Genomic DNA, 14,433 nt, shown 5'->3' with positions numbered 1-14,433 from the left:
TTCCAGATTCTCTGAATCTTTTGATATTATGCACTGGAGATGATGATATGTTCAAACTCTTTGCAATTTTACACTGTCGAACTCCTTTCTGATATTGCTCCACTATTTGTCGGCACAGAATTAGGGGGATTGGTGATCCTCTTCCCATCTTTACTTCTGAGAGCTGCTGCCACTCCAAGATGCTCTTTTTATACCCAGCCATGTTAATGACCTATTGCCAATTGACCTAATGAGTTGCAATTTGGTCCTCCAGCTGTTCATTTTTTGTACCTTTAACTTTTCCAGCCTCTTATTGCACCTGTCCCAACTTTTTTGAGATATGTTGCTGTCATGAAATTTCAAATGAGCCAATATTTGGCATGGAATTTCAAAATGTCTCACTTTCGACATTTGACATGTTGTCTATGTTCTATTGTGAATACAATATCAGTTTTTGAGATTTGTAAATTATTGCATTCCGTTTTTATTTACAATTTGTACTTTGTCCCAACTTTTTTGGAATCGGGGTTGTAAGTATTTACATATACAAATATAAAAAGAATAAGATATGGTGAAGAGAGGAAGGGGGGAGAGAGAGGAGGGGGAGAGAGGAAAAAAGGGGGAAAAGGGGGGCAGCAGGAGAGATATTGCACATTATATTGCACATTGTCTGGTATTGCTTATTGTTAGGCTAGGCTACTGCTCCTTCCCGTCCTGTCCTCTGTCCTTCTGTTACCCTTCCTCCCCCCCAGAGAGGAGTTGTACAGTCTGATGGAATGAGGGACAAATGAGTTTTTGAGTCTGTTCATCCTGCACTTGGGAAGGAGCATTCTGTCACTGAACAGGCTCCTCTTGTTGCTGATGATGGTGTGCAGAGGGTGACTGGCATCGTCCATGACGTTCAATAGTTTGTCCATAGACCTCTTCTCTGCCACCATCACCAGAGAGTCCAGCTTCATGCCGACCACAGAGCCAGCCCACCTGATCAGTTTGTCCAGCCTGGATGTGTTCTTCTTGGATGTGCTGCCCCCCCAGCACACCATGGTGTAAAACAGGACACTGGTGACCACAGGAGTTTCCTGCAGATGTTAAAGGACCGCAGCCTCCTCAGGAAGTATAGCCTGCTCTGTCCCTTCCTGTTTAAGTGATTGGTGTTGCAAGTCCAGTCCAGCTTGCTGTTCAGCCAGAGCCCAAGGTACTTGTAGGAATCCACAGCCTCCACCTCGACTCCCTCGATCAGAACTGGTCGTGACCTTGGTCTGGACCTCCCAAAGTCAATGACCAGCTCCTTACCAACATGTCAAGTGTCCCATGGGGGGGAAACATGCTTGACCATGTTTATAGCAACATCAAGCATGGGTTTAAGGCATCATCTACCCCATCTGGGATAGTCTGACCACATCTCTGTTTTTGACACCAGCATACAGACCACTTATCAACACAGTCAAACCAACTGCCAAGGCAATAGGAGTGTGGCCAGAGGGGGCTTCTGAGCAACTGCAGGACTGTTTTAGTTGCACTGACTGGACAGTCTTTGAGGATGACAGTATTGACATCTACACCTCCTCTGTACTATTTTATATAAAATGCTGCACAGATAATGTCACCACCACAAAATGGACCTGTATGTTTCCCAACAACAAGCTGTGGATGACAAAGGATGTACAACTCCTGCTGAGGGCTCGGAACACTGCTTTCCGGACCGGCGATACACAACAGTACAGTGTGGACAGGGTGACCCTGAAGAAGGGCATCAGAGATGCTAAAGCAGCCTACAAGCAGAGGATTGAGATCCACTTTGGCAACTCGGATCCCCGCCGGGCATGGCAGGGGATAAGTCACATTACCAGGCAAAATAACACCAGCAGCCTGACCAGCAGCAGCACTTTATTGACAGAGCAGCTCAACCAGTTCTTTGGCCACTTTAAGGAAGAAAGAACAGTCAACCATCGGCCCAGCGCCAGCCAACTGCAGCCAGGCACTCATCATCCAGTCTGCTGATGTGATATGCAAACTCTGTAAAATCAACACATGGAAAGCAGCTGGCCCAGATGGTGTCCAAGGGTGGATTCTCAGAGACTGTACCACAGAATTATGTGAAGTATTTACAAATTTTTTCAACCTTTCTCTGGTAAAATGCACGGTCATCACCTGCCTGAAAACCTCTACAATAGTGCCAGTCCCAAAGCAGACTGCTATAACAACCCTCAATGACTACATGCCTGTGGCACTGTCACCCATAATCATGAAGTGCCTAGAGAGACTGGTCCTGCAACACGTCAAGGCTGCCCTGCCACCGACTTTGGACCCCCACCAATTCACACATAGAGCTAACAGGTTGACAGACGATGCTATCTCCTACACCCTCTACACTGTGCTATGCCACGTGGAACAACAAGGAACATATGCATGGCTGCTGTTTGTGGACTGCAGCTTCACATTTAATACCATCTTGCCCAGCAGACTGTTTGCCAAGATGTCTGACCTGGGCATACAATACAACATCTGCCTGTGGATAAAAGACTTCTTGACAAACTGACCAGTCAGTCAGGATGGGTCCCTACTGTTCCTCCACTCTGGTACTCAGCACAGGAGCCCCACAAGGCTGTGTGCTGAGTCCATTCCTCTAGTCTCTGTATACTCATGACTGTGTTCCATCTCATAACACCACCACCACCATAGTTAAATTTGCAGACAATAAGGCCATGGTGGGCCTGATCAATAAAGGCAATGAGTCTGCCTACAGAGAGGAGGTACAAAGCCTGACAGTGGTGTACAGAAAATAATCTGACTCTTAACATCAAGAAAAGAAAATAACTCATAATTGATTACAGGAGGAAGCAGGAGGTCTCTTCACCACTGTATATCAATGGGGAGAGGGTAGAGAGGGTGTCTAGCTTCAAATTCCTGGGCACACATGTTACAGGGGATCTCTCATGGACGACAAACACCAAGGTGTTGGTTAAGAAGGCACAAAACCGGGTGTACTTCCTGAGAAAACTCAGGAAGGTAAACCTGTCACAAAACCTGTTATTCTATCGCTGCTCCATTGAGTGTCCTCACACACGACATCCTGGTGTGGTATGGTAGCAGCTTTGCAGCAGACAAAACGTCCCTGCATTGAATTATAAAGTCTGCACAGAACATTATAAACCAACAGCTACCTGCTCGAGATGACATCACCTCCTGTTGCCTGCAGAAGACACACAACATACTAAAAGATTCATTTCATCCTGACCATCACCTGTTTGAACTGCTGCCCTCCGGAAAATGCTATAGGTCCAACAAAACATGCATGACAAGACTCATGAACAGTTTCTATCCAAAAGCCATTACCACACTGAACTCTGAACTGAAAATAAACCCTCAAACACATCAGAATTTTAATGTGCAGTAATAACTGAGCACTTTTTTTTAAACTGCATACATTGCCAATGTGTGTGTGTATGGTACAAATTGGATGAATGGAATTTTTTTATCCTTTTTTTTTTTTAATATTTGAGTCCAGTGCTCGAGTGCACTTGAATTTCGTTAAGTTTTCTGTACAATGACTCTAAAGAATCTTGGATCAAATATGCACAAATACACTGATTTCTTAAACCTCTAAGTACTAACACAAGTGTGTCCTTTTAAGTGCTTAACATGCTGTTTAGAGAGTTGACATGGATGTTGCATATCTTATGTTTACAGTTCGTGGCACTGGATGGAGCAGCTTTATATTGGGGAAGAGTGTTCTCAACTGTTGTTTGTTCCACAGAATAGATATTCCTAGTTGAAAGCTGCCACCTCACTGATATCAGGTAGTGGCATACAATTGCTAGCAGGACTATTATTTGTGGTAGTATGTCACATGTGGACTTCCTCATGATGATCACTTGAGCATCATTTCCCCAAACACAAAATGCCCACTGACTGATGAACAAATGACAGTTTTAAGAGATGTGGTTAACCCAAGAGCTGCATCACACTGCTTTGGCTACAGTACTTACAGTACATTGCCATAAAATACTCAAGTTTGTGAGTATTTTCTATCTCTGACAGAAATTGTGAACTGATCTGAGAATCAGGAGGACAACTTTAAACTCAACAAAAAAATAAGCCTGAAAAATAAGACTAGTATAGTCAAGTCGATGTTTAATTCCTGCTTGAATGGTTTGAGTGCTGAGATTGTTTACAAGGAAGATTTGAAACTTCAAATACTGTATGTCAAACTTAATATTTGTACCTGTATACTGTGTACAGATGTTTTTTCTTTTAAAATAAAACTTCCCCGAGTGCTGACATCTTACTTTCTTGTGCTCTGAATTTAAATTACACAAGACAATCCAAGATTGTGATGTAACTTACTCACCACATGGCTTACCTAGCCCTAGAATGAATGGATACATTGCTTTTAAACTGTTGCAAACAACCCTGAAGAAGCCTCAGTGTCAAGAGTTTGGGTGTAAAAATAAGCCTGATCATTGCAAAGGGAAATCGTTTTTTGCCATCACTAATCCTACAAAGGATATGACTTTTACAAGTGGATATTAAAAGCAGCGAAATGGCTGCATTACATCGGCACTGGTTACAGTGTGGACAAATTTCATTTCAACAGGCACAAGGTGGTTTAGGTAGACCACTTCAGTGAGGAATGTTTCACATGGGAAAAGATTACAGAAATGGGAAGAAAAGGAAGGCAGTAAGGTTAGCAATAATTCAGACTCTTCTATAACTGTAATGCAATCTGTCAAATGCATTTGGCTAAGCTTGTATGCATAAGATATCTAAATCCCAGACCTAGCAGCCCTGTCGATAACTGCTGGAAGCCAGCGATTTTGCCACCAAGAAACATTCAACTGCCGGCTACTCACAGACTTTTCAAAAAAGAAGAAAAAAAATCCTTGCATTTTTATGTAACATGCTTTTGTTTGCTTTTCTCAGTAATTAAAAACACAATCTTTTAAGATAGGAAGAGACGTTTGTGCTATGACAATGGATATTGTTTATCTCTGTAAGTACTGCACGTTATCTAGCTGAGTTAGATTTACACTTCAGAAACATGACATCTGTTGATTCACATATTTTGTTGCCAGTAAAAATCACATGGTTACAGAAAACTTCTGATTAGATGGTTCTGTGTTAATAAGGTAAATGGTGTACCAGTGGGTAAGCAATGTCACAGATGGATATCTGGTTTCAGTGCAAATGGCCATGCCCAAGGAAGCTTATTCTTAGCAATATTAACTTTTAAAATGGATAAATTGCTGTAATTTTTTCTTTTTTTAATTAAAAAGTATGGGAGACATCAGGGCACTTGTCATGATCAGTAAATGAAGTATTGACCAAAGGTTTTGTGAGGCTTTAAAGTTGTATAATCTTGCTATGCCCTGGGATGTGCAAAGTCTCAAAGCAGGTGGTGACTGTGGGGTATTTGCCCTTGGCTACCTCTACAGAGAGACTTGTTAGTAGAATCTCCCATCCAGTCCAGAATTTGATCATCTCATCTCATTATCTCTAGCCGCTTTATCCTTCTACAGGGTCGCAGGCAAGCTGGAGCCTATCCCAGCTGACTATGGGCGAAAGGCGGGGTACACCCTGGACAAGTTGCCAGGTCATCACAGGGCTGACACATAGACACAGACAACCATTCACACTCACGGTCAATTTAGAGTCACCAGTTAACCTAACCTGCATGTCTTTGGACTGTGGGGGAAAACAGAGCACCCGGAGGAAACCTACACGGACACGGGGAGAACATGCAAACTCCACACAGAAAGGCCCTTGTCGGCCACGGGGCTCGAACCCCGACCTTCTTGCTGTGAAGCGACAGCGCTAACCACTACACCACCGTGCTGACAGAATTTGATCAGATTGGCCAATTCAGTATGTGTTGCTATGGAGTACATTAAATCACTGGCTACAACAAATCAAATCAACAAATATCTAATTCGACTTTACTAAGGATTAAGATAAATGACTAATGATGGTGCTAACAGCCATCAGTAGATGATTAGTCTAACCCTTGAGATAAGCTATTGAAAGAAATGCAATTTTTAGAACAAGACTAGTTATTCTACTGACTATTGAGCTGAAAACAGCAAAATGACAGATTTATTTTAAATATAGCTGTAAGTAGTGATGAGGAGGCCAAGCAGTGCAGCAGGGCATAGTTTCAAAGGAAATGTCATGTCACGAATGAGCTCACTTCCTGTTTGGCAGCCTTGTTACCAAATCTGATAGGCTGTAACAGATTAACAAAATTGACAGAAAAATTCAGTCTAACGAAAACTGACTTTTGTGAGGTTTTGTCTAAAGATTATCTGTGCTAAATTTGGTGTTGACTGGACAAAATTTGTGGCCTGTGAAATTTTTTAAAAATCTTTTGGTAAAATCTAATATGGCGGCTGCATCAATTAAGCTGACATGACAACTTGCCAGTTCTCAGCCTTGGGATCTCCAAGACCTCCAAGGGTATGACCCGACATCATAATATTGTGTAGTTTAATTCTCCATTTACATCAACAAACTGATAGAGATCAGTTAAATAAGACCTGAGCCAGGACAGGGCCATTCTTTTAACTCCCACAACGTTTTCTAGTCTATCCAGGAGAATGGTGTAATCAATGGTGTCAGTGGCTGCACTAAGGTCAAGCAATACAAGCAGGGAGACACATCCCTGAACAGATGCCAGCAGTAGGTTGTTTACTACTTTAACCAGTGCTGTAGCTGTGCTATGATGAGGTTTAAATCCTGACTGATACATTTCATGGATGTTATTCCTATGTAGATATGAGCATAACTGCTGTGCCACAGCTTTTTTCAAGGATCTTGGAGATAAAGGAGAGGCTCAGTACTGATCTATAATTGGACAGCTGACAGGAGTCAAGGTCAGGTCTTTTTACCAGGGGTTTGATAAATCAAGCATTGTTCTGGCAGGCCACAAAGTCAAGCTCAGCTCTCAATCCCAGCTACATCAGCTGATTTCAAGCCAGCCCACATCAGCTGTCAGCTCAGCTAATTCCCTTCTATGCATTCTATTGGCATATCTCTCATAAAGTACCTATTTAAGCTGCTTTAACCTGCCTACCTTTGCTTCCTCTGCAAGCCATTTTGCAAGAGAGCACCATTTCCATTCACCGGAGCTCTCGTTTGGTAAGTAGAAGTCTTCTGCTCTCAGGATTCACGAATGGCCTCCTCCTAGGCTCTTGGAAATACATAGGTTGTTAGGTATGCCCAGTGTGACCTGAATAAGTAGGAACAGTATACATATTGTACCGACTACAAGCAGGGACTCCGGCAAAACTAACTATGACAGCATAACTAAAAGGGGAGAGCCAGAAGGTAACACAGCCATGAGGGAGCCCTGGGACATAAAGCAGCCAGCCACTACACCATCAACAAACTTGAGTGAGCAAGCAAGTGGGGACTGACAGCATCCATACATCCCAGTTTATCAAAACACTATGTCTGAGGACCCTCCAGATCTACTCCTTTACCTAAAACACTATTAACAAAAGGCTTAACGAAACAGATATGTTTTCAGCCTAGACTTAAACGCTGAGACTATGTCTGATTACTGAACATTACTTGGAAGGCTGTTCCATAACTGTGGGGCTTTGTAAGAAAAGGCTCTGCCCCCTGATGTAGCCTTCACTATACGAGGTACCAGCAGATAGCCTGCACCTTTTGATCTAGGTAGGTGTGGCTGGTCATAAAGGACCAGAAGTTTGCTCAGGTACTGTGGTGCAAGACCGTTCAGTGCTTTAAAGGACAATAGTAGTATTTTATAATCAGAACAAACTTTGATTGGGAGCCAATGCAGTGTGGATAAGACAGGGGTGATAGGGTCATATTTTCTAATTCTAGTAAGGACTCTTACTGCTGCATTTTGAACTAACTGGAGCTTATTTTTGCACTTATTGGAACATTCATACAGTAAGGCATTACAGTAATCCAACCTGGAGGTAAAAAAAAAAGCATGAACTAGTTTTTCCGCGTCATGTAGTGACATCAAGTTTCTTATCTTAGCAATATTTCTGAGATGAAAGAAAGCTATCCGGGTTATCAATGTGAGTTTCGAATGAAAGACTGGGGTCAATAATCAACCCGAGGTCTTTTACTGCTGCATGTGAAGAAACAGAAAGGCCATCCAGAGTTACTATGTAATCAGAAAACTTACTTCTAGCTGCATGTGGTCCTAGTACAAGTACTTCAGTTTTGTCAGAGTTAAGCAGAAGGAAGTTAATAGACATCCAGTGTCTAATGTCCTTTACACATTCCTCAATTCTTTTAAGCTGGTGTCTCTCATCAGGTTTTGCAGAAACATCAGCATGTTTCTGTGTGTCATCAGCATAACAGTGGAAACTAATACAATGTTTATGAATAATATCACCCAGAGATAACATATATAAAGAAAAAAAGCAGTGGACCCAAGACAGAACCTTGTGGAACACCAAACTTTACCTCAATGGAGCACTTGCATGTGACGTCACAGCCGATCCAGATTGTGACAGACGCCATCGTGTCGGTGAAACGCCATATTCCGCCTTCTACTTCTACTTCTGGTTCTACTTCTGCTTCTACTTCTACCTTTTCTTCTGGAAAACCCTACTATATACAATTCTACTACAACAGCTGCGGCTACAAGCTCTCCCTACCTGTGCACGTTTTTTATGTTTTTTGTGTGTATTTTTGCGTGTTGTTCGTCTGTACCGGACTTCAATATCCACTACAACCATATGGACTTACTGGACATTGGTTTCCAGCAGAAAATGACGGTTTGTAGCGATTTCCATCGCATGCACAACATTCCGGACGAGAAAAAAAAAAAACATTCTGGGCGAGACCAGCAGGGTCTCCGTGGATTGTTATCGGAAGCAAAGCGAAGGAGGCGGCGCCGGGAGCAGAAGCAAAAGCGAGGCTACAGGCAGAGCCGGCCTGTTGACTAAGCTCAGAAAACAGCTACTCAAACCTCCACTGCCAAGCCTCTACCTCTCCAACGCCAGATCCATGTAAACAAGACGGACGATTTGGAATTACCTTATTCTATTCTATAATCGGCTGGTCAGTGCTATACTCAATACTTAAGTGACTTACCCATCCAATGAGGATTGTTATTTTCTTGTTTACAAGATGCCACATCTGAGTTGCTGACAAATCCTGAATTTCTGTAAAGAAAACTGTCCAGAGATTTATAAGCACGCAGTGCTTCACCACTGAACAGTGAGGGAAAGTTGATGAGGTAATCATACACGTCCGGGTATTCCGCTGGCAGTTCAAAATCTGGTCGTGAAAACTCCGTCCGGAAAGCCATAAGGGTCACAAATCTGTAGATCGTTTATTTTAGACATATATCTAGTTTTCTGTTCATTAGAAAAATGAGCCGTGTAGTCCGTCGGTTGAAATTGATCCATTCTGTACACGAGTGCAGCAGTATTCAGTGGTGTTTTTGACCGACAAGATGGGGGTTGTGTACTTTTCGGTCACGTGACTGCAAGATCTCTATAGGTCTAGAAATATCACCATTTACATCAACATACTGATAGCGATCAGTTAAATAAGACCTGAGCCAGGAGAGGGCCGTTCCCTTAACTCCCACAACATTTTCTAGTCTATCCAGAAGAATGGAATGATCAATGGTATCAAATGCTGCACTAAGTTCAAGCAACACAAGCAGTGAGACACAGCCCTGATCAGCTGCCAACAGTAGGTAGTTTTACTACTTTAACCAGAGCTGTATCTGTGCTATGATGAGGTCTAAATCCTGACTGACACATTTCATGGATGTTATTCCTATGTAAATATGAGCATAACTGCTGTGCCACAGCTTTTTCAAGGATCTTGGAAATAAAGTGGAGGTTGGATATTGGCCGATAATTGGACAGCTGACAGGGATCAAGGTCAAGTTTTTTAATCAGGGGTTTGATAACTGCTAGTTTAAAGGATTTGGGTACATAGCCAATCATAAGAGAATAGTTTATTATTTTTAGAAGCAGTTCAATTACTTCAGGTATTATCTATTTGAATAGATAAGGGATCTAGTACACAAGTTGAGGCTTTTAATGTGGAGAATAATGAAAGTAATTCAATTTCTCTAAGGGGAGTAAAACATTCTAATTGATGATCTGATACAATTATATTGTTAACTACAGGGTCACTTACATTGTCTGACCTTAAATTAGTTGTTTGAACTTTTTGGCGGATATTTTCAATTTTGTCATTAAAAAAATTCATGAAGTCGTTGCTACTACATACTGCAGGTGTGCATGTGTCTCTAGTGCACTTATTCCTGGTTAATTTTGCTACAGTATTAAATAGGAACCTAGGATTATTTTTGTTATCTTCTATTAGGGAGGAGAGATATGTTGATCTAGCAGCACTAAGAGCTTTTCTATACATCAGGAAGCTCTCCTTCCATGCTCATTTGAATGCTACCAATTTTGTTTGACACCATTTACATTCCAATTTGAGTGGTCTGTTTTAAAGTGCGAGTGTCATCATTATACCAGGGTGCTAATATTTTCTCTCTGATCATTTTCCTTTTAAGATATCATGCGATATCATGGTTTGTAAAATAAATGTCAGAAATAAAAGAGGACATTTTGACTTTCTCTTGCTATACCATCTGTAAATCAAGCAACCCCACATAAGGAACCCTTGTCTTCAAGATTTTTTTTTTTCTCAGATTTCACTCATGTGAATTTGGGACAGTTGGGAAAATGCAAATTAAAAAGAAAGCAATGCATTCTAAATGTACTTTGACATGTATTTCATTACAGTATGAACTCAAGACATGTTTTGTCTGGTCAACTTCATTTAAATTGTTCATATACATCCATTCCTGCCTTCCAGGCCAGCAGCACATTCCAAAAAAGTTGGTATGGGAGCAATTTAAGGCTAGTAATGAAGCAAAACAATTAAATAATGATGTTATTTGAAGCAAGTCATGTCAACAGGTGATTGTAATCATGATTTGGTACAGGAACAGTATCCAGGAAAGGTCTAGTGTTTGAAGAGCAAGGATGGGCCGAGGATATACAGTTTATCAACAAATGCGTGAGAATTTTTTTAAAATGTTTAAAAACAATGTTCCTGAAAGAAAGATAAGAAGCAATTTCAATATTTCACCCTCTATGGTACATAATATCATGAAATGATTCAAGGAACCTGGAGGAATTTCCATGCATAAAAGGCAAGTGTGTAAGCCGAAGCTGAACACTTGTGATCTCTAATCCCTCAGATGGAACTGCATCAAGAACAATCATACATCTTTAGCTGACTGGGCTCATGATTACTGTTGGCAAACCTCTGTCAAGCACTACAATCCAGAGTTACATCCACAAATGCCAATTTATCTAATCTCATCTCGTTATCTCTAGCCACTTTATCCTGTTCTACAGGCAGGCAAGCTGGAGCCTATCCCAGCTGACTATGGACGAAAGGCGGGGTACACCCTGGACAAGTCACCAGGTCATCACAGGGCTGACACATAGACACAGACAACCATTCGCACTCTCATTCACACCTATGGTCAATTTAGAGTCACCAGTTAACCTAACCTGCATGTCTATGGACTGTGAGGGAAACCGGAGCACCCAGAGGAAACCCACGCGAACACGGGGAGAACATGCAAACTCTGCACAGAAAGGCCCTTGCCGGCCACGGGGCTCGAACCCGGCCCTTCTTGCTGTGAGGTGACAGCGCTAACCACTACACCACCGTGCCGCCCGCCAATTTATCTAATTAATCTATTTTCTCCCCAAGACTCTCAGGCAGCATGAACTTTGATAAAGTCAGTGTTGATGACAATGATGATGAAGACAGAGCCAGTTCCCTTTCCCCTAATACAGAGTCTACACATCCTGCATCCACATCTAGCACCAAGTTCAGCACAGTCAGGCCCTTAACTTTACACACACACACACAGGTTTTTCTTGGTTCACTGATGTGTTTTGACACAGTAGTCCATAAATAAATTGACTAGTAGTCCTGTTTCCATTAGGAGTATGCGACTGTGGACCCACAACAGAAGGCCACTGAGGTGGCCATTGAGGTGGACAATCGGGAAGAATTTGTACTGCAACTAGCCTCATGTGACTGTAACCCACATAAAAGTATTTGGGAACTAAAGGGTTAACTCCCTGTGCATTGTTGTTTTGATCCTGTGAGCACCTTGTAGGTACAGCCACCCGTCTAGAACTACAAATCCCATCAACTAACTTCCGCAATGACCTACGTCACGCCTGGGCAGGATTACCTGCATCACATCCTCCCTGACTCCCTAAGTGAATCGAACAACTTCCATTCTGTCTCTCTCGTTGTGGACTCCGTGCCGTCCAGACATAAAGAGACACCCGCGCATCAGAACATCTAAAATCAAGACGTCTGCCTTTCAAGAAAAAGAAGAATCAGCGCACTTTTGTTTACCACTGGCCACAGTAGAAGAATACTTAAGTTGCGCTGTCTCTCTAAATTGAGTTACAACCGGTTTGTTGTTTATTATAAGTAACGTTACGACTGCCGCCCAAGCAGTTAATTAAAGTTAGAAGCGACCAGATTCCTTCTGACTTAATCGCTGTGCACATTGTTTGATCAGAGACTTTTCCTCACGAACGACGAAGTTCGGACCAAGGAAACCTCTGCGCTTTCACGGAAGCGAACCACGAGTTTCTGTGAACCCCGCGAAGCTTCAGGACATCTCCGCATATCCTGCATAGAAGCAAAATACTGGAAGTAAGACTGGCATTTGGGCAAATTAGTCTTAGGAATTAGCTTTATGAAGTAGTGTGAATTTAAACTCAGGAACTGTTTAATTGTGCATACTGTAGACACTCAGAGTGTTGATCATTGTGGTTCTATATTATTCTCTCAGTTGTTTCAATAGATAGGTATGCATGCTTTTCTCTATCCTTTCTAACACCTTTAATTTCATTATTACACATATTTTGACCTCATCAAGATTTCAGTGGATTTAGTAATGTTATAAGCTGGTGGGTTAGCTATTACCAGGGCTAATTCTTTTGTCTCAAGAAACCACAAGGTGGTCCTCCCTTCCCCCCCACCGTAGATAACATTCCAATCTTTACAGCGCATCTTCACGCATAAACACATTCTGTCTGCGCACATATTCAAACTCTCTCTCCTCCTCTCTGCCTCGTGCTCCCCCTCCCCCTTTTTCACAGTGCGCAGCCGCACACGGGACACACCCTAAGAGCTCAGTCGCTCGCTTAGCAGTAAGGAGAAAACATCTTCCCTCTCTCTCTCTCTCTCTCTCTCTCTCTCTCTCCCTGAAACACACACAAACACACACACCCTCTTGGTCTCTCCCTCAAACACACACACACACACACACACACACACACACACACAGAGACACAAACACACACACACAGACACACACACACAGACACAGTATTACCTCACCATTTATGCTCATATATATATATGTATCGATGTTGAACTTATTGAATGTATTTTAAACTGCTATTACCCATTTTTATCATTGTTATAATAAATCCAGTTATTCTGTTAAACTGTGTTTGTTGCTACTATATACTTGAAGTCACACAGTCTCAAAGAACTCCAAAGTGTATATGAGTGCTATTGGCTGTCTATGTAATACGGTAAGTAATACATTAGTGCTGCATCAGTAGTGATCATAATAATTTGGAATATACCATAATCTCGCTGTTTGCTAATTTATTATTAAACACCAAAATTAATGGTATTATTAATGAGACTGATTTAATGAGACTGATCACGTAAGACCAATAGCACTCACATAATTTATTGGTGCCCCGTGTGAGGAGATTGGTTTGTTGACTTCTTGAATATTGTTGCAACAACAGATAAATTATCATTTGATTAAGCCACTGCCAAGGTATATCCCCAGGTGTGTTAAACGGTTAACAGTAGCATGATAACCATATCACAAAATACTAATAACCTATTAATAACTCAGGATAAGAGATAGCATTTCCAAACAAAAACAAACTTTATTAATTGATTAATTAATTACGTAGATAATATTAATTAATAATTAATTAATTAATTAATTAACTCATTTATTAATTAATTACCTAATATCCAACCTAAGTAAAATGGCATCCCTGTTAGGACTAGGACTGTTTTGGCCTCTAGAGGCCGCTGTTATTTCCTTTTCATGTCATGTTTATTTTGGCCTCTAGAGGCCGCCACTGTTCCTGTGTTTTGTGTTTTTGTTAATTGCCTGTTTGTCCTGATTATCTTCACCTGTTTCCTTAATTAGTTTGTGTATTTATACCCCTGAGTTCAGTCCTCTTGTCACGGAGTCTTTGTGCTGTCATGTTTATCTCCAGTTCCCTCTGTACTGTGTTCTTTGTTTTGTACTTTGCTTTTCGTTTGGATTTAGTAGTGACTGTTTTTGGATCTTCTGAGCTTTTGCATTTTTGCCTTTTCCTTTTTGGACCTTAAACTTTTGATATTTTATTTTTC

This window comes from Neoarius graeffei, chromosome 27 (assembly GCF_027579695.1).
Source record: "Neoarius graeffei isolate fNeoGra1 chromosome 27, fNeoGra1.pri, whole genome shotgun sequence".
NCBI classification, from domain to species: Eukaryota; Metazoa; Chordata; class Actinopteri; order Siluriformes; family Ariidae; genus Neoarius; species Neoarius graeffei.
This window is presented reverse-complemented; position numbering follows the sequence as displayed.